Raw genomic sequence first — 22,221 nt, 5'->3', positions numbered from 1 at the left:
CCCTGCTTCCTGGAGGCCCAAGAGCTCTGTGGTACATCCTGTCACATGGACAGCTGTCAACTTTCAAGAGGGCAGGAGACGTTATTGGCAACCTAAAGAGCACAGAGTAAACCCTTCCCATGACTCTCTGTTCTGGATCTTGTGGGAATATCAGTAGAGGGAGAAATAATACACCAGTCAACTGAGAGCTTCCACCAAAAAAATTACAAAATATAGATTTTCCCGTAAAAAGTGTATTTCTGTGGTTTCTTCCCCATCTGCAGAGCAGACAAGACAAATATGACCTAGTTTTCACAGGTTCTGGGCACCCAAGAATCCCACTAGCTTAAGCAGGTGGTGCAGATGCTTGGGTCCTCTGAAAGAAAGAAACCAGGTCATAAATCTCCCTACCTCTACCAGTGTCATCTTCAAACTTTTTAATTAAAAATCTCTGCCTTCTATTGTTTCTGGGATCTGGAAATTAATTGTCATTAATATAGTTTAAGGTTCTTTTGCTCAGATCCTTTTGTCCTTCAGGTGAATGGAATGATCAGAAATCTGGAACAGACTTTATCCCTGCTGCCTTAAGGGAAAAAAATTAATCTGTTTTTGAAATTCATTTTGCAAGAGTTGTGAGCCTCGTTGAGCTCTGTGCTGCTGCAGCTCCCCTTTGGTGGCAAGCGGTATTTCAGGTGAGCTGGCTGTGTGTCTGTATCAGGTCCACTTCACTACTGCTGCTAAAAAGGTCCTGTGAATAAATGTGGAGAGGGGAGACAGCAAGTGAAATCCTGTGAATAAATGTGGAGAGGGGAGACAGCAAGTGAAATTAGATATATTTTCACTTTGTGAACATAGATGGAAATTTTCCCAACATTTCACATACATAGTAATATCTTTCTTTTTCTCTCTTTTTCCTCTTTTTCTTCCCCCGTATGTGTGTGTGTAATCTACAGCACATTCTGCATTGCTTTGCTCCTTCATCTTTGTCTGTCAACACCTCCCAGGCAGAGTCCTTTTCCCTGACTTCTTTCTCCCCACAGCTCAGTAACCATGAGTAACCATGGCCGTGCCTGGTGCACTGTTCCCTGAGCCTGTGTGGTCTGTTTGGCATGTAGCCCTTACAGCCTCCTGCATTTGCTCAGAAGCAGCTGGTGAGCAAAGAGCACAACAGCACACACTGGGCTGCCGGGGCTGTACCTCTGTTTCTTGCCTGCTCTTCTGTGCACCATGGGAGGATTTCTTCTTTGAATGTTCTCTACTTTCAGGCGTGCCATGTGTGGACAGACACACATGCTAAAATGAAAGACAGTCATGTTTAATGCTTTTTCTGCATCTTGATCTGAAATTCAGAAAACAAAAACCTCAAGAGTAAATGCTCCCTTGGTGTATATTGCAGCTTGTCCAGATACAGCTTTTCTTCACCAGCTTTTCTTTATCACTTTGTTCTGCTGTCTTATATCAGTACTGCACTGTTCTGTGCCCTTGCAAAAGGGCACCACATTAAGGATGGAGCTATTGCTCATTAATAGCTAATATTTTGACAATGGTAACATCTGCAATATGGCAGCTGACTTTGATATGGAGAAGAAAAAATATAATTTCCCCATAAGCTTTGAAGCCTGCTTTGCTCTCTGAAAAACAGAAAAAGAACTGTTAAGGTTTCTTCTTCATAGTCAAGGTTTGAACACACAAATGTTGAATGACCCAGATTAACAGAGGGTGCATTATCATTTTCAGCACCTTGTAGGATCATGTCCACGTATCACACTAAAATGTATGGACTCGTGTAGCAATCTGAATGCACAATCACACACTTCTTCTACTCCCTCTGTTGAAGTGCAGCCCTACCTGTGCTCACATGGTGAGCATTTCTCAGACCATGGATGTCTCTGTCCATAGGCACGGGCTGTCAAGGGGAGCAAGGGCAAAAGTGGAACTGATGCTAGTTAGTTTTTGTCTGACATCAAGGCTCTTGAAGAAAAATGCCTAGATTTGAGCAACAGCTTGAGGTGTCATCTATTAATGTAAATTTTCTAAAACACTTACAGGAAAGCAATTAGCTTACTCCAGCTTACTTAGGTTTGTAGGTTACAGTACATAACTCCCAAGAGAGAATACTGGCAATTTTGAAAGCTACACATTAGTAAGTTTACATGGGAAGTGTATAAGGGAGGATTACAAAATATGCATCTACCGTTGCAGGAAGCTGGTCTTGGTGGTCTATCAAATCCCTTCCTTACACTCCAGTAATAGTGTACTAATCTTCAAGAAACTCACCTTGTAGCCCGTAAATGTCCCAACAGCTTGTGAACAATGGAGAAGCAGAACATTATAGCTGCCCATCTCTGTAGCCAGTGGGTGGGTGGCTCTTCCAGGGCCTTGGCTGTAAGGCTCTGGGTTGTGTTTTCTTGTTAGTCTTTACTGCAAATGAAATAACTGCACACACAGAAACCATAAGTACTTCTAAAGCAGACTACTTTTTTTCCCCTTCATAACTAAAGTGACTGAAAATGAACAACATGCAATCCTTGGTTAGGGATACAGCTCAAATAAAATCAACCAAGTTGTGAATTTGCAGCAGTATGAAATGAAGTCAACAGCTGATCAAATCACCAAATAAGCACATACAAGGTTGGAGAAATAAAACCACACAACATATGGTGAATTTTATGAAACAATAAGGACTGCTTCTCCTTACTTCAGTTACACTTGACACTTGCCCACACATACTTTCTTTCTCTTTGCCTTCCTTAAAATCTTTGCATTTTTCCCTTGGAAGTAGCTGAAGAAGGTAACTTTGTTCATTTTAAGTCAGTAATCATCACCTGTTGATGGTGGATATATTTGGCATGACACCAGCTGAGGAAATACTTAGAATTTGAAAACTAAGAGTAGTTGGAGTTACTTCTTGTTATTATATGCAATATGATAGTTTTATTAGATAAGCCTATTTCACAAGATGGAGGATCAGAGTTGTTTGGAGAAGCAGGAGAAGAAACCAAGGGAAACTTTCTGTCTATGCTTCCTGAGAACTTAGAGAAGGTCCTGATCACAACTGGCTGGCACAACTTCTGCCTTGGCTTAGTTACAACCCCTGAACTGCTCTGGCACACCCAGGGCTGTCTGGGCTGTCCTAGGTGGTGAAGGAGAGACAGCATAAGTTAAGTTGATATCCACAAAAAAGCCAGAAAAAGATGGCTGAAGTCCTGAAAACATAATTGGCATACATGCTGGAGTTTGGCTTGAAGTGTTTGGTGTGGGGATATAATGAGACATCTCATAGTTATTAAGCTAAAGAAAGATATATTTCTAAAAGCAAAGATAAGCTGTGTGAATGCAACATTCATACAATACATCCTCAGTTAAATTCTTATTGGCCTAACAGCAGCTTGCTATGATAATACCTACTTCCCCACTGAAAATTATATTAGCTGTCTATACAGAATGTTTCTTTTCTCATTCAAGTGATCAGAACTGCCCTCTGTGTGTGAGAGAGCTTGAGCTCAAGGATTTAAGATTTCTCAGGAAATTCAGAAACATGGAATTTTAGATGCTCTATATCCACTGTTGTACTGCTTGTGTAGTTTCTAGGCTCTTGCTGTCATAATGAAGAACAGTCTTGCAGAGGCCCTTCAGCAGTCTTAGTGCCACAGAGGTTTCTTACTCCTTCCAATTTGCATGTCCTATTTGTTCAATGTGACATATTTATTGCTAGTTGCACTCTTGCATGGTCGACCTACCTTACAGACTGTGCAGTGCAAAGCAGGAGAGAAAACTTAATGAAGGCAAGTCAGATGGCACAAGACATTCCTCCAGGCTTTTTCTGGGCTGAGGGAGAGACATTGAGTGCAATTTCATTTCCTGTGCAGATAACCAAGACCCCACTTGCCAGTATTGCTTCCTGAAGAGATGGGCTGACGGCACTTTACCAAAAGAGGCTGCTGTTATTTGCACTAAGAGAGGATTACCCAGATTCTGAGACTTGGTTGGCTACAAGTCTTCATGCAGTGGCAGGATAAAGGAATGAAATTCAGATGAGAAGGCAACCCATGGAAACTTTAAGCATTGCTCAAATGCATTGCTACATTGAGTTAAACCAGGATTGGCATTGATCCTGGCTCTTGTTCCTACTTCACAACTCTGTCAGTGAGCTCAGGGCTCTGGATTGCTTGTGGTGACCATATGTTGATATGCAGAGAGCATTTCACCACTGTGTTTGCTGTTAATTAGCTTTAGTGATGCTTCAGTGCTGCAGAGAAGCCAGGACTAAGTGGCAGCAGAGTCTTCAGCCTGTAGGCAGTCCCAAGGCAATTGCTGCCTCTTTCGAGGCTGCTCCCTCCCAGACTGCTAGTGCTGTTTACTGAGCAGTTCTCTCCACTGTCCAAGGAGTTAAGATAACTAACACAGAGCTGCAGTTTGCTTCCTAGTTGCGTGAATTATAATTTTCCTTTCAAGAAAATACTTTTTTCTGTTGTATGATTCAAAGGATTTGATTCATTTCCAGCAGATACAAGATTACCCAACATGTATATAGACAGTTATTTGGTGTACCAAGCAGGTGGAGCTTTGGGGCAGAAAGGGAAGCATCTTCCTAATAAAGTCTGCAGCAACAATATAAAGGAGAAAATTCTCCTGTTTTATACCTTATTTGTGAAACAGTTGCTCTCATGGCAGATAGTGACTAAAACTCAACTCTTACTGTGAGGAAGACCCACTGTGGTGGCTTCCCTGTGCAGGCACTGCTGCTGTCCCTGGTGGGGGAAGAAAAGAGCTGGAGCATTGGCCTGCCAATGGTTTACTTGAGCAAAATTCTGATTTTCCTGCAGCCTTCCTGGCAGCTTGCTTGGCCCCTTGAGTGCTACCCAGGTATTCAGCAGGTAAGGCCCTGACGTGATGTGAGCAGCACTGCCACCAGATGAATGTCCATGAGGACAAGTAAGTCTTTCACCAAAAAGAGGGCTTTTCTTTCTGTTCTGCAGAAAATCAACTAGAAGATAGCCCAGAAGAGAATTCCGTTTCCATGAAATATTTGGGACAAACTATTGCCATTTTGGAGTCTGCTAGGATCTGATCAGAGTTCTTACACTGATGAAAAGTGACTTGGGAAAAAGCAGAACATCTTTCATCTCTGTCAGCCCAGCACAAACTGTTCTTTGCTTCTCCCCCTCGACTCTTTCCCTGCTGCACAGGTGTCCTGTTCTTGAGCTGCAAAAGAAAAGCTGGTTTTGTTTTCTTCTTGCTTTAATTGTGCTTTCTGAGTGTTTGTGTATAGCCAAAGGGCAACATGCACCTGCTTGTACAAACTTCAAATAGACCCATTTGCTCTCATTTTTTAAGCAAGGGATTCAAGGGATGTCAAATGTGGGCATCTGTTTCTCAAAGGAAAAAGTGGTGTCAGCTTGTCATAATTCACTCCTGCTCCTGCATCCTGTGTAGTGAAGCAGCAACCCACACACAGCTGGAATCCTTGCCAACAAAGGAGCAACAGCAGGTAGGTGAAATCCACATAGTGCCTCATTTGGGTCTTTGAGCTTGGAGTCTTAACAAGATTCCGGTGTTGTGTGACCTTTTGCTAGTTTGCCAGACAGAGGTGAATTTTTCTTTTGTAGGAAAACAAACAAAAAAATCACCTGACTTCAATGGATTAGCTGTCAAAAAGGTTTCCATGTGTGCAGTATTCTTTTGTTATTTGCTTTTGTCTTCTGTTCCCAAGGGGTTAATTAAGACATGGATCCTTCCTGGGCTATGTTTTTACTGTAGAGAGACTGAAAGCACAGATTTGTTTTTATCTATGACAATGTAGTCATATGTCCTGAATTGCCTCTGGCAGAGCCAGAAGCAGCTTAGGAGAGCAGCCAATATATCTCCCTCCTGATGCAAAGTTCCTCCTTGAAGGGCAGTCCTTGTGTTTTAATCAATATGATATATAGGAACTTCAATTACTTCCCTTGCTACTGCTAGTTTCTCTGTTATTCACAAATCCTAGGGTTATCTGGAAACCCTTAAGATTTTGACTGTGTTTATAATTCTGGCACTCCAATGAAGTCTGATTCTAGTCTAATTAATGCATATTAAGACTCATACATTCAGATTTGTTTCACCATTTTGCTTTTAAATACTGGAAAGTCTGTACAGCTCTGCCACAACATGTCTGCTGGTAAATGAAGGATTATATCCTCTGAGTTTTATCTCACACCATGAAGTTCAATATTTCCTGATTCCATAGAAACCTATTTGTTATCTTGCAGCTTATAGACATGCTGGTGAGCATCTAAATATCTCTGCCTCAAGGCCCTGGATAGCACAAGGGCTTATGCAATCTGTCGTATTCACTTAGAGCCTTTCTCTTTAAAAAAACTAAGAACAGCAAAAACAAGAAGCAGGAATAAAAAAAGAGAAAAATTCTCCAGAAGGGCTGGTGGGTCACAAAGAGGGTAGAGGAGGAGGAACCTATAGCTGCAGTTCAGAAGACCAGAAAACTCAGTGGATTTTGGCTCAAGTGCTATATGTAGGGCAAACTGTTTGGCCTCTGCTTGAGTGAGGAAATAAGGATTTGTCTCAAGCTAATTTGGCTGCCCTCATTTGCCACACAAAAACTGCTTTTGTGGCAGCAAACCCAAACTATGAGGACACTTCAGGTGATGCCAAGTAGAACCCTATGGAAGAAACCAGGGCCATATCCACTGCCAGATGGCTCCAGCTCTGGAGATCATCCAGTGGGATGCTGTGAGCCTCAGGCTATTACAGTCCTACTTGCCAATAGCTTCTTCCTTGCTGGGTCAAGGGATATTTTTTATGTCAAAAGAAGGGGCTATATCAGGACTACACATGGGAATGTTTCTTTAAAAAGAGCAAAATCAGGCTGCCACTGAAGGGACCCCAGTCCATACTGAAATCTTAAAAAGACCCAGAGAAAGACAATGTCAGAGTAAGAATTTCTGTGGTTCTATATCCAATCTATAAAGACCATAGGCCCTATTTCTGGCTCAGCCAGCAACATGGAAGATAAGGGTGTTATATCTCCATTGAAGAGATTAATGTCAAGCATGAGGATTAGTTCTCTACAGTGCAAGAGATTAAGTTTGGATTTTGCAAGATTTCCCATTATCGGCTTTCTCCCCAGACAGTCCCCACAGGCCTGTACCACCCTCCCTGGACAACACTGGAATTCTGGGGAGTATCTCTCATTCAGCTGTATTTCCTTTTGCTCCACCTCCACATTAAAGAAACCATTGCACTGAAACTGTCCTTCACTGTGCAGATTTACTGAGCCTCTCCCCCATCCCCTCAAGGATATGTCATGAATTAGAAAGGGGAAAGGAGCAAGTTTTCTCCTGCCAGGTGGAGGGCTAAGGCCACAGGTCCTGTTGTCAATCCAACTGTGCCAGTACCTCCTTCTCTGGCTATAGCCACCACTGTTCACCAGCTCACCTGGAAAAATGGTTTGTGTGAGCACTTCTGGTCCTGTTCCAGGCAAAACCAACAAGAATAACTCACTGCAACCTCTTACATTTTTTTAATTAATCCAGGTCATTTTGCCTGAAATGGATTAAGGGGTGCTCTGACTGGGAAGTCAGGGCAGAAATCAATTTTTCACCCTCTCTGAACCAGCTGAAGGAAAGGCTTCTCCTGTATTCAAATATCTGCGCTACCAAGAGCCAGGAGCAAGACACAGGTGTATGCCAGATGGGGATGTGAGGGGATGTGACAGCAAAGGATGTGCTGACAACCTTGAAATGTAAAGTGCCTATGGCCTGACTTCACCCAGGAGCGTATGCTCCAGCAGCTGTGGCTGTTTTGGATAAGCCTGGGTTCAGGAGGTTCCTTGATTCTTCTGCTGCTAAGATGATTTCCAGCAGTGCTTTTTGCCTCACTGGTTAAATAGCCCTCACTTAAGGCAAGGCTAGGTGCAAACCTGCCTCTTGCTGGCCAGGGTGCAGGGTGCAAGCCCCATGGTGCTGTTATCTCCTATCATTTCAGCATCGTTCTTAGCTTGGCTCTGTTCTTTGTTCTGGCTCTGTGTTCCGCTGGCTGAGTAAAGTGCATAGAGGAATACTTCTTGTTTGTGCTAAATACTTTAACTTCTTGAGGCAGAGATCCTGAATAGGAGGAGCTTTACCTGTTGGCAAAGCTGTACTTGAAGGAAAATCAGGACTTTGTTTGTGAATCTGAGTTGCTTTGATTGCATAGTAAGGCTTCATATCATAATAGGATCAAATACGCTTTACAGACAGTAAAACCAGAGTCACAGAAGAGAAACAGATGTCTAACTTTTCACAGGAACACATGCCAAGGCAGAGAACATGAATCTCAGTGAAGAAAAGGTCAGACTCCCAAAATAATAAACCAATTTAATTATCTTTTAATTAATTATGTATTTCTGTGCAAACTTGGGAACAGTTTTACTCTCCCTTAAATTAACATCTTGGCAAAGGGAAAGTACTTCATGGTGTGAGGTGGGTGGCCAGCTCTGATTCAGTGCCTCTCTGTTTTATCTTTCTAAAAAACAGCAAGGGAAGAGCACAGCAGCTGTTCTGACTGCCATCAGCAGACACCACCATTCCAGGACCCTCCTGCCCATGCTTGCCCTCTTCTGCAAAATCTCTGACTTATCATCTAAAAACTGAAGGAAGGGGAAGGAGGAGACTTTATAGCTTTATTTATCACACTGGCTTTAAAACACTGTGTTTTTTACATCTTTGAATTTATTACATTGTTATTTCCCACAGCAACTCTACATCAAAGCCCAGGATTTAGGCTGATGCCAGGCAGACAGGGACATTAGCATGACTGACCTGTGTCTCCTTTCAAGTGACATCACTCTCTTTGCATACCTAGTCTGCAGGACCCCAGGGATTTGTAACATGACCTGGAGCTGCATTGACACAATACAGTTTATGCTCTGTCCCCACTGAGCTAATGATGTAGCAATGAAATCTGACAGCTAAGAAAAATGCATCCCAAATTAAATAATCAAGGAGGTATCAAAGGAAAGGTTCGGTTTTATCATGACCTATAAAACAGCAGGAAAAGGCCCTGTGCATTTTTCTCAGTTTTTAATAGATTGCTTGATGGGTTGTGCTGAGGTAAATTAGCTTAAAAGTTATTGTGTCCATACAAATGGTCCCTCACAATACAAAACAAAGAGTAATAGATTATGTATGAAAATGCAAATACTTCTATATCTTTCTTGTCAGTTTTTATTTTGCACCTTGTGGAAGCTTCACTTAATCTCTAGCAGGAACTAATTTCCCCTGGGTTCTTAGCCTTGTCCTTCCTGCCTCTAACACCAGATTGGCAACCCAATCACAAACAGTTAAAAGCACTATCATGGGGTGAATATAATCATGGCCAGTAACTGGGCAACTGCCCGCTTAATCTGATTACTGGCCTGTGACGCAGCGTAGCCCGTTAACCTTGTTTTGACCAGCTTCCTGACACTTGTGGCACAAATGAAGTGTGACATGATTAAATGAGACTGATCACTTTTGCTCACCATGACAATACCCTTCAGCTGCTGTGCTGAGGATTTACAAAGCAGTGAAAGCTTTGAAGTCCCATGATTTAGCTGTTATGATTGCTCTCCTCTGGCTGGAGGGATGGCTGTCCTCTCCAAGCACATGCAATTCAGTGAGGACCACTTTTCCATGGTGGCTCCCAGCTTGTTTCGCAGGAGCATATCTGCAGAGCAGGGGTGGGTTTGGTACATATCTGATACAACAGACAGATTATGAACTTAGCAGATGAGAGAAAAGTGGGATAGTGCAATGGGAGAGAGACAAAAAGCAAACACAGCTCTAGGAATATATTTCGTATTCAAACTATATTTTAACAAGTTTTTGGGGTAGTTTTTGGACAGATCGTTTAAAACTGAAAATATTAATCACGTATTAATCCAAATACTCTGTATTAGGTTGTTTTCTATTGGCTTGAGCTGCATTAAGGGGGTAGGGTTTCTGCTCCAAAAGGATAATTTCCCTTACATGAAGCCTTGCATATTTTAAGGACAGAACGGATTTTACAGTCATCATGATCCTCTGCTAACGTTTTGGACTGTCTCCCCTGGGCACTGGGGGACAGTGTCTTTGCTGAAGAGCATACTGGGTTGCCCGCTGTTGGTGCTGTTGATGCAGTGTTCTGAGCAGCTACAGATGCTAAATGTCCACTAAGTTAATGTGCTTATGTGCCCTTCATATAGTAAAAAATATAAAAATCTCAGCTAAGCTTGCAAGCTCTCTTGTTTAGTGGAAAAGGCTGATAGGGAAAAAGGAAGGAGATACAAAGTGGAGCATTAAGCTGAAAAGAAAATAATTACCATGGATGAGATATGAAATCAAGGAAAGCATTTTCCTCCCTGCCATGGCCATTTATTTTTGCTAATCCATGTGCATGCAGGCACAAGACATCATGGGAGATAACTAAACACACATGGGAGAGCTTGATGCTGGCAGGCCAGGGGAAACGCTGTCTGGGAAGACAGTATCTCTTCAATTTTGGTAATTTTGTGAAAGATTTCAGGGCCAAACACTCACAAGTTCAGGATTACTTAGCAGAAAATTATACGACTGTCAACAAACTGAATGGTTTTGAGCAAAGATGAACAAGGCATGTAAGCTGAGTCAGAGACTACTGTTAACTTATCACTTGTCTGACCTTAACTGCTCTCTAATTGCAGTGTCTAGGTCCTGGGTACTTTGGATAAATGTCTATAATAATATAATGCCTGTTCGAGGAGGACTGGCAGTGCTTTGTATGGAGACACATCAGGTGGAGAAGGGGACTAAGGGCATTAAGTCCTCTGAGACAAAAGTGCAGGCAGGTCTGATGCCTGCTGCCGTCTTCTCCCCCCTGCCCACTGCCTGGGATGACACTGCCATGGGGTCCAGCAGGACTTGGCGGGGGGCACCCCAGCCCCTGCTTCCCCTCCCTGCACCCTGCCCCTCTCCCAGTGAATGCTGCCTCAGAAGATAAAGCCTCAGATGGCCCAGGCATGGCCATGACACATTATTAGTGGGCTGTGGTAGTGCAGGGAGCAGGCAGTGGGTCACGAGGCTGTTTTCCTTGGCAGCAGGCACCCCACATTATGGCACTCATAATGTATAAGCACAGTAGGGCGTCCAGCTGATGTGTGCCAGGCTGCAATGCACTGCCAACCACAGCATGGATGGAGTGGCCTGGGAGACAGGGATGGAGCCTCTAATCTGTGAAATCCAATCCCATCTGATGGTCCCTTGGTGGGGCATGAATCTCTGGCAAGCTAAAACCAGGCACTAGTCTAAGCTTCTCTTCTGGAAATGCTGTATGGGAAGAAGCCTTGCCAGGTACTTAGCCCTGGCTAGAAAAAAACAGCCTGGGGGCTTCCCAGAGCCTGTGCCCCATGGTCCCTTTCTTCCCTAGGGAAGGATGGGATGCTGGTAGGCTTTGGCCACCTGAGACTGTCGGAATCTGTGGTATTGATGATTCCAAGATTGTAGAAAGTCTTTGTCAGCCCCACTGCCAAAGAAGAAGTCATAATTCGTCTGTGCTGGTTTCAAGGTTGTTTATTCTTGCCTATCTCTACCATGTTCTGCTGCCCTGCCGCAGCTCTGTCCTGCAGAGCAGCGTGTAGGGCTCTGCCCTCAGTGGGATGTTACAAACATTAAATACCAGAAACTACGTGTACTATATTTACAATAATGTGCCAACATCTGTCACCTACATTGAACAGTGTGTCCCCAGCCTAAACCAATAGAAAAATGCCAACACTACAGAGAAACATGAATGGCATGAAGAAGGACAAGACACACCCAGTTTCCTCCATCTTACCCCCTTTGAACCCCTTATCTAGAACCCTAAAATTTTACTTTTGCACCCGTGCCACACTTATTATTACTTATATCAAACACTCAGAGCTTGTAATTCATCCTGTAAGGTTGAAAACTGTTTTCCATGGACAGAGATCAGAGACAGTCTCTCTTGGGACTCTGTACAGGGGGGTTCCTGACTCCCTGCCAGGGTCCCAGACCTTCCAGGACAGCCAGAGGGATGTCCTGGACTCCCACATGAGACCTCAAGCTGAACACTGCCTGAGTGCAGCAGGAAGGCAGCTGCCTGCCTCCCCAAAAACAGGAAGGTTGTCTCATCACCTAAGGAAAGTAGTCAGGTGCTGCACCACACTTGCAAGAATGTTTTTATAGCAGCCTTGTAGAGAGGTCACAGTCATGGGTGGTGTCTTCCTTGGGCTGAGCACAGGGGCAGCACCCTGGGAAATTGTCATCCAAACAGGTAAAGAGCAGTGGAGAAACAACTGCAATTGAACACTGCTGTCTCCCAAAAGGGAATGTGGATGGAACAGGATATCCTCTTGGTCAGCTCATACAACTCACACTGGAAATGGATAACAGCACACCAGTACTCCACCTAGGCAAAGACTTTCTGGGCTAGTTTTACAGTGTGAAATTGTTTTTCCAGTCCTGATATAAATCCCCATTCTCCCTTCTGAATGCAGATTAAATTCAAGGATTTATCGTCTATTTTTAATACCCCGCCCCTTTTCTTCCCCCCAGGTGACTGCTCTTGCATTTCTCAGTGATTCCCTGCAATGACACTCATGTTATGAAGACTCACTGTTAAATAGGAATCACAGATGCCATGAAGAATTCCCCAGTATCACTGCCAAAAGGGAGCTGGAGGAGGTAAGAATTAATGGCAAGAAGTTAATCTCAATTCTACATGCTGCAAGAAAGAATATTTTAAATGTCATTTTGCAATCTTTTAAGAGTATCTCTTTCCTGAAAGTATTTCTTGGAAGCTCTGAAGTGCCTTTGGTAAGTTTTTGCATTGCATTTAGGCCATACATTTCTGACATAGATGATCTGGGAACTCTATCTCCTGCTTCAGAACAATAGGGCAGACTCTAAACATTGGTTTAACTATTTATCATCTATTTGGAACAGGATTGATGCAAGATCTGTAATAATATGCCAGACAGAAGTTGTCTTGACCAGGAGATGTTAGATTGCCTGATGTTAATAGCTGTTTCTTAGCATTGCTGCTGCCTGGCTTACTGTTTACCTACCATTTGCTTAACAGTATCTTAACCAACCTGATGTGGTATCAATTCATTAACTCCTTCTTCCTCTGCACAGAACAGAAAAAAATTGTCCTCCTGACTTCGTGATGAAGACAGGAAATTTACCATGAGAAGCTTACGCTATTGCTATGCTCTGTCTCAGTCTTAAAGAAATACAATTTGTGTTGCTCTTTTAGAGTCTCTGCTTGCCATAGGATTCTTCTGATGAATTTTTCTTTACTTATCCATTTTCTATGCCTTACAATCTTTGTGAACTATATAGAACCAAAACTTGTACTCAAATGTGTTTCCAAGATGGAGCTTTCTTTTTTTGTTTTCCATGCAGAAATTAGAGTAAGGACAGCTATCTTTTAAATGACACCTCTCAGGTTGTTTCAGGCCAGCTTAATCTGACTTGCTAAATCTCAGTGTGAGTCACAATTTAGCCATTAAAAAGGTCAAACTTGGAAATAATTGACTGACTCAAAAAAAAAGTTGTAAGCGGGTTATTAAAGACAAATCCCACTTTAATGCTATCCCAGCTAGTTCAGACACCAGCATTTCAAACAGTTCTTCTTGGCCTGACTTCTGCTAATGTCTGCAAGCTCAGGGAAACACTCCCTGTGTATATCACTAAGTTTTTACAAACTAACCCAAAGGAATGCCTATACAGTGCTCTAGTCAATCTTGAAGGGCTTTTAACAATACACGAAATAAACACTCAGCTGCTACCAAATAAATTGATCATACCTCTGGCCATCACAGTGTAGGACAAGCCCATGCTAAGGATTTGTGCAACATCTCATGCAAATCTGTAAGTGTAACACAAAGAGTAATGAGGGCATTTCATGGGCATTAGCAACAGCTTCTAAAAAATGAACCTATTTGATTTTGGGTAATTTTGTTTTCAGATCCAGATTTGCACTGGCTTTATATCAAGTTTCAAGCCAATGGAAACTTTATTTTCAGTTTAAGTCTGATGCACACTTATAAGACACTTGGGTCAGCAGAGCTGGTTCAGGTTCACCTGGGTCCAAGCAAAGAGGTTCTCAGATATCTAATTACATGCTGCTGAATGGGAAAAGCCAAACCTTCTCCCCTATAGTTTCTTTCCTTTCTGCACAACCCTTGTTGTCATGCAAGCACATGTGGAGAAACAGGGATCTCTCCTGTATTCTGCTATATCCTATCCTACAGCTCCTGTTAGACTGGTACATTTCTTTCAGCTTTTGTGCCGAGGTTTGATGGTAAGCCTACATGATAGAAACAGCTTCCCTGATAGTGATCCTGTGGTGTTTCCATGGGGCTCTTTCCATGAAGTCTGTCCACTGTCCCATGAAGTCATCTGGACAGTCCTTTACCAGATATCTTGCCATCCCCTTGTGTAACGTGAGCTTCATGTTACCACATGTGGATGTGTGGCTTTTCACAGTGCTCTGGTAATTCTGGCTGGAGGATGAGAAAAGATGGCTTCTCTCCTCATCTGTGAGGCTGGAAACAGCATTTCATAAACATAGCTAGCCTTTACTGTAACTCAAACCTGCTCTTTTTGTTGGACAGAGGAAGAGAGGTCTTTTTGCTGGGGGAGTCCTGCTGGCCAATGCTGTGCCAGTGGGAATTGCTGACTGGAGTGTTTCAGGTGAGACTGGAGTTCCTATTCTGATTTGTAGCAAAGTCATTCATTTTGTTCTTGGCCCTGCTGATGTTGCAAATAACTTCTGGACCTGAAAAGTCTTTTGTGCTTCTGGCAGGTGAAGCAAATACCAAAGAGAGGTCACTTTGGATTTCCATACTGACAGGTTTTCTTTTTTATTTTTTTCTTTCTTTAATGAGATTTCAGGAGAAGGTGAGGGAAGGTGGGTGATAGAACATTATGATGGAGCTTTTAATTGCTTATACAGGTTTCTAACCTACCTGTATTAACAAGAATGTGATGGAAGAGAGGCGAGGGGCTGACTGCTCGCTGCAGATTTGTGGGGAATGGCAGGGATGCATGCAGGGGTAGAGAAGGGCCCTTCTGACATTGCATGCATAATCTAATCTAGGCCATAATAATTTCCTACTGGCTCAGCATCAGTCACATTGTTAGCTTAATGCTGAAATTAGATCTTGTCTGTCACTGACATTTGTTTTCCTATCTGCACCATCTCTGTACTGCAGTACTTCCTGGCTCAATTCATGTGGGACCAACAATCCCAGTTATGTCGATCCAGACGTAGCAGAAAGCTTTTACTGAGCACTCCCTGCAGACAAGGCAAACCATCAAAGTGAGTGTTTCAATATGCCATTGCTCTCTTGTGTAAAATAAGAGAAACTCCCCATTACAACTTGGGGTCTTATTCCCATCTGACACCCTGCACTCGTCATAAACAAAAAGTCAGTAATAAAAATATCATAGAATCATACCCTTTATTGCCCTGAGTTTGGCTGGGACAGAGTTAATTTTCTTCAGAGTAGCTGGCATGGGGCTATGTTTGGATTTGTGGTGGAAACAGTGTTGACAACACAGGGATGTTTTCCTTGCTGATGAGCAGTGTTTACAGGGAGCCCAGGCCTTTTCTGCTCCTCATGCACCCCACCAGTGAGGAGTTGGGTGGGGGCACAAGAAGCCTTGAGGGGACACATCCGGAACAGCTGACCCCAGCTGCCCACAGGGATGTTCCAGACCACAGGACCTCACGCTCAGCATACAAAGCTGGGGAAGCAGAAGGAAGGGCGTACATTCGGAGTGATGGTGTTTGTCTTCCCAAGTCACTGTTATGCGTGACAGAGCCCTGCTTTCCTGGGGATAGCTGGACAGCTGCCCATGGAAAGTGGTAAATTAATTCCTTGTTTTGCTTTGCTTGTGTGCATGGCTTTTGCTTTACAGATACAATTTTATCTTAACATAGAACTTTTCTCATTTTTATCATTCTGATTCTCTCTCCCACCCACCAAGGGAGAGTGAGTGAGTGAGTGAGTGAGTGAGTGAGTGAGTGAGTGAGTGAGTGAGTGACTGAGTGAGTGACTGAGTAAGTGGCTGTGTGGGGCTGAGCTGCTGGCTGAGGTCAAACCACAACACATGTCTAAATCCATAGCACACCTGTGTCTATGCTGTGTGCAGTAAAGCTGAGAAGACTGAGCTGGTGGGACACATTCATTCAGTTGCTGCTTCTCTTCCTCTAAAGGTTCCTCTCTAGGAAATAGAGATGCAGTGTTTCTGGCCCCTGCATCAAACCTTGGGTCATACAAGTTTGTGCTGTGATCTTTTATATTAAACATGATTTAGCCATTACATTTCTCAGTTAGGAAGCATCCAAGTGTTCAGAAGCATGGCAAGGAAATGGAAGATGCACTTTCCTCAAATCAGGGCTGCTAGAACCACCACACTTCAGATACTGAAGATTTCCTTTTTCCCAAAAAGGGAGTGGACCCAAAATTATATTTCATTAAGGGGTTCTTGCAATAACCACTGAGTTTTTCATCCTTCAGAAAATTAGAGAAACCTGGACAATTTCCTGTGTGGGTTGTAAATTTCTGCTGAGCCTCCTGTGCTTCCTAGGGTGCAAACTTCTTTCTGTAGTCAGTACTGATGATTGTACCTTGGGGGTGGGAGAAGGGATCTGAGCCCCAGTTTAAGCAGCCCCTCTTGCCCCAGGAGGGCTGCAGCTCCCAGGGTCTTGGCTGTGCATCTGTATAAGCTCCAGACATTTCCAATGCAGTTGTTTCCACTGGAGCCAGACATTGTGGGCTTCTTTCATATTTAATTGAGAGAACTAGGCATTTCTGGGCATTTAGCTCATCCTGAAGCAGACATTTAAAAAGCCAGATGAACCCTAGAAGTGCTTAAGAGGACTTTATCCATGAACAGCTTGAGGAACATTAGCCATTGAAAAGACTGAATATTGGACAAACCCCAAATTTCAAATTATCATTTAAAAACAAAATGTTTTAAACACACATTTTATGTAAAAACCCTATTCAATTTACCCTTGTTAGCAAACATAGAATTACTTAATTCACATTTTTTCCAATACAGCCATGTTCCCTGTTAAGAACTGCAAGCACCATGTAGGTTATCCTCTTCTGACATCTTGTTGCCTTGTATTTCAGGAGAGCTTCAAAGAGATAAGATGTGTTCCTTCCTTCACTTCTTACCTTATCACAAAATAATTTTGTGGTCAAGACCATTTTAAAAGACTGATTTAGAACCTCAGGGTTCAATTCCAAAAGAATTCATTTAAGATCTGGCACTCAGAAAATTCAGTTTTAGCTTAAGGCTTATTTTCCTATGAAGTTTTTAGGATCCTGACTACTCCATTGCCTCCCACCTTGTGTTTTTAATTACTTGCCTGCTTCTGGTTACATCTCCTCTGCCCTGTATACAAAGGCATCAGTGTGAGATAGCACCAAGTATTTTGTGAAAATATTTAGAAAAGGATTCCCACATATACACTTAAAAGGCAGCTTTCACAATGTGATTTTTTTATGACCTGGAGCAAAAGACAGGCACTCTACTTCTAAAATAGCTGTTTAACCAGAGGCAGGAGTTAAACTTCCAGACCTTCAGGTGACATAGACACCATGGGAGGTGTAACATGCATAACGTAGTTTTAGGTCATTTTGCTGCAAATAACAGCAAATTTTTGTTATCTAATCAAATCAATTTGACTTTTATTATTTATTTGCTAGATTCTCTTTAAGGGACAGCTGGAGCTAAACAACTAGGAGATATGCATTGATCCATTCATTTATTGATTAGCTACTTTACTGCCAAATAATCCCCCCTATTTACTTGTCTTCATCTACTTTAGATTCCAGAAGCAGTCTAGGAATTTCACACACTGCCCATTACCTCAGTGGAAAGTATTGATACGCTGATTGTCCAAGAGTGACTGGATGACTTGGTAACAGCATAATCATCTTGCTGTTCTACATGCTGTTTATGATTATTTCTTTCTAAGTTATTGGCTGAAAATATTGACATTAGGTAATGACTAAAACTCACATTTTGAATTAAACCCACCCATTTCCCCCTCAAATGCAGTAGATTTCTAATGAGTCCCTCCAGAAAACACAAGTACTCAGAAGATCAGGTATAATAAAACTGTGACCTGAGTGGATGAGAGGTAGGAGGTCAGGAGCTTGTAAACAAGAACTCTGTCTTGCTTTGTACCTAGAGAATTGTGACTATTGAACTTTCTAATTGATCTCCATATTTATAAATAGGTGTCTTGGTTTGACCACAGACACCAGCCAAGCCCCACACAGCCACTCACTCCCATCCCTCCAGTGGGATGGGGGAAAGAATCAGAAGAGTAAATGAGGGAAAACTCATGGGTTGAAATAAAGACAGTTCAATAGGCAAAGAAAAAGCCACACACGTGAGCAAGGCATAACAAGGATTTTATTCATCAGTTCCCAAGAGCAGGCAGAGCTCAACCATCCCCAGGAGAGCAGGGCCTCCTCACACGTAACGGTGACTTGGGAAGATAAATGTCATCACTCTGAATGTCCCCCTTCCATCGTCCCCAGCTTTTTGTGCTCAGCATGATGCCATATGGTCTGGGCTACCCTGTGTCAACTGGGGTCAGCTGTTCCAGCTGAGCAACCTCAGCCTACTTGCTGGTGGGGTGATGCACTAAGCAGAAAAGGCCTTGAAACTGTGTAAGCACTGCTTAGAAGTAACAAAAACATCTCTCTGTTATCAAGGTTTTCAGCACAAATCCAAGACATAGACCCATGCTAGCACTGTGAAGAAAATTCCCTCCACCTCATCCAAAGCCAGCACAACAGGTAAAATAGAAAGGATGCAATAGTTTGGAAAATGTTTTTATTTTGCAATTGATTCTGCTAGTGTAGGCCCCTGTCACTCCACAGAATAGTATTAAATGATAGAACAGGCATCAGAACCTTCCACTAGCATTTCTGATTTTGAACACTGTCCTTTGTATCAGAGTAGTTGGAACTGGGAATTACTTGGCTTGAGCAAGTTATGTGGGATAGTATAGACAGACTGGTCTGTAAGAGAAAAGATGAGAAAGGTGCTGGCAAGTATGGGGGGCTGTGTGTTTGTGTGTGGGTGGCTAGAAGAGGGAAAACTGCTTTGAAAATGACCCAGCTGAAATTTAACATAGCTCAGAGTAAAATAAGGATGAGGAGAAACAGCTGTGTGCCACCTGAGTGATAAAAATTAGGGATGGTATCCTGCACCTTTTGTGCAGGAGACATCACTCAGTAATACTCCCAAGTTGCCATCATGGTAGGCAAAGTTGTGAGCTAAGGCCCTTGCATGCTGTCAGGAAATGCTGCTACTGCCAAGGCATTCCAGCTTCTTACCATGGCAGTATGGGACAGCTCAAAAGCACAACAAAAGCATTGCTCTATCAGTCCTACACTGCTCAGCTTAAGGACATACTGACCTCCACAAGACTTTTCATCTCTGTTTTCCAAGTCCCAAACAGGGAGTATTGTTAGAGCAGCAGCTCAGGCCAACCAGGAGCTGCACAGCAGAGGGCCCTTTGCAGGCTGGGCAAAGAAAGAAATTTAAATGAATGGGCCAAAGCTTTGGGACCTCCCCTTTTCATAGCACTAGAGCAGAAAGGCCAGGGGTTATTGAGAGCTATGAGTCTCTAACTTGCTGACCCCAGAGCCTGGCAGGAGAGGAGGAAGAGGGTTCCACACTTAAGATAACCTCATTCATACCAGCAGAACATCACAGATTTGGTCCGTCATAACATACTCTTTCTGGAGGCTCATTAAATCCTTTTGTGCGCACAGCGAATGGACCAGCTCACATCTCTAGAGACCAGTCCTAGAATTACCATTTGCATGCGTGAGGAAGCAGTGAGGAGTGTGCTCCTGGGAGCACAGAGGCAGGCCAAGGGGGTTGGGTGGATCCCTGAATCCAAGCCTTGTACTGCTGGAGCTCAAGGGAAGATGCATGGGTTTGCCCAGGTGCTTCCTGTCACCGTAGGCTCTCGAGACCAGAGTACGCAGGGGGCAGGAGGGGCTTGCCTCACTCTGAGCTCCATCCTAGTTCAATTTGTTTTCTTTGAGTTCAATTACACTTCTGCCAATGTAATTGCACGTATCTGAGAATTGTCCCTTGCTTTTGGTTTAATCCTTATGTTTTAAACTGGCACAATGATGAGGACCAATGCAAACGTTAATAGCTCTTCTCTCAAGATGAGAGAAGCAAATGAGTAATTTCAGGGACTCTGAATGCCTGGTATGACTCCTCCTTTAAAAACTGATCTTCAACTCTGTTTTGCAGAGAGAATATTGCTTCAACAGCCAGGAGAACTAGAGATCAAAACATTTTAAAGCCATAATGAAGATTAATTCTAATGGATAGATGGATATAGGCTGATATGCTAATATACCTGTTTAACTTGATAGATGTTAATGCTGATGACAAGTTAATAAATATTTTTGGATCTGCATTTATCATTTTGTTGCAATGTGTTAAAAATTTGATTATTATTATATTGAATCCTTCAAAAAGCTGTTGCTAAAACCACAGCTCCAAACTCCCAGGCTTACTAAGTGGCAGTTCTGTCACATACAAAATATTGCAATACATTATAACAATTTTTTATCCTTAATTACAACAGTCCTGACTTTTCATCATTATCAATCCTGTCACTGAGCATGACACATATAAACCACTAGTATTAATTTTGTTCAGAGTACTATTTACAGATTGAAGTCAGCAAATTTAGATTGTACCTAGAGATTATTATTGCATTTTGCTCTTTTGCCTCAAACCAACATCAGCTCCCTAAAAAATCAACTTCTACCTTAAAATAATGATTGTGAAATTAAATATGGGTTGTATACTGAGCTGATTAGAAACAAGAAATGAAAAATTTGAGCTTCAGCTTACAACATGCTGAGAATTGGTACTTCCTAGAGAAGTCAGGTTCTCTTGGGGATGCAGATGCTCTGCAATGTACTTAGGAATAATCATTTGTCCCCCTAGATAAGAGCTGTCAGGTCTACCAATGTGAGTTGGAGACACTCCATGGCCTGCAAAACCTAAACCAGGCTTGCTGCTGCTACATCTGGAGCACTGCATCCAGTCTGGGCTCCATAGTACAAGAGGGCCATGGAGCTCCTTGAGCAGGTCCAGTGGAGGGCTACAAGGATCATCTGGGCACTGGAGTATTTCTCTTACAAGGGTTGGAGGAGGGAACAGGGCCTGTTCATCTGGAGAAGGCTGAGAGGGTATTTCATCAGGATATCTGTACTTAGGTATCTGAAGGGGGTCGCCAAAAGAATGGAACCAGGCTCTCCTTGCTGGCTCCAAGCATTGGGATGAGGGGCAGCTGGCAGAATCTTATGCACTGCAAGTTTCACCCAAATATATGGAAGAATTTTACTGTGTGGGTGTCTGAGTACTGGAACAGATTTCCCAGAGAAGTTCTGGAGTCTCTCTCATGCCAGATACTCAAAAGCTGTCTGGACACAACCCCAAGTGATGTCTTCTAGGGAAATCCTACTTGAGCAGAGAATTTGGACCATGTGGACCTACCAGTTGTCCTTTTGAACCATGTTGTGATTCTGTAACTCTGTGATCTTGTAGGAATACCAATGAGTCTTCTGTGATAAGCTAGTTTGAAGAAAATTTCCCCTTCTAGCCTTTAACCACAGTGCACAAAGCCAAAAGATGTGGCTTTCTCATAACGGATCCTATGACAACTTGTAATTACTTCAGCATAATTTACTATGAAGTTAATCTCTTTTTCAGAGAATATTCCTTGTTTGTCCTGATTATACGCTGGTATCCTGCATTACTAGTAGCCATTCAGAATTTAGCCACACTCTGAGCAACCTGAAATCATTTATTTATCCTTTATCTTTGTGGTGTAGATAGCTGGTAGTTTCATCGAGAGCCAAAGCATAGGTTGACAAGAGTGACTTGCTTGAGGGCACACAAAGTCTGCAGCAGAGCTGAGATCACATCTTGCTTTGAGGGACAAACCCAGTGATCTTCCCTGGTGAGGGGGAAGAAGGCAGTTCATGTGAGGATAAAGAGAATCAGAGTGTGCATTTTTGACCCGAAGCCTGTGGTCCTATTCACTTACACATACTCAGACTGTTTGTTTGTTGGCTAATCTAGTTGGAAGTTTGCTAGTGTTCACACATATCCCCTCAGAAGTGATAGTTTACCTACATGTAAGATAGATAGAAACAGGATTTAATTAGAA

Source organism: Lonchura striata, chromosome 6 (assembly GCF_046129695.1).
Source record: "Lonchura striata isolate bLonStr1 chromosome 6, bLonStr1.mat, whole genome shotgun sequence".
NCBI classification, from domain to species: Eukaryota; Metazoa; Chordata; class Aves; order Passeriformes; family Estrildidae; genus Lonchura; species Lonchura striata.
Note: the sequence above shows the minus strand (reverse complement) of the source record.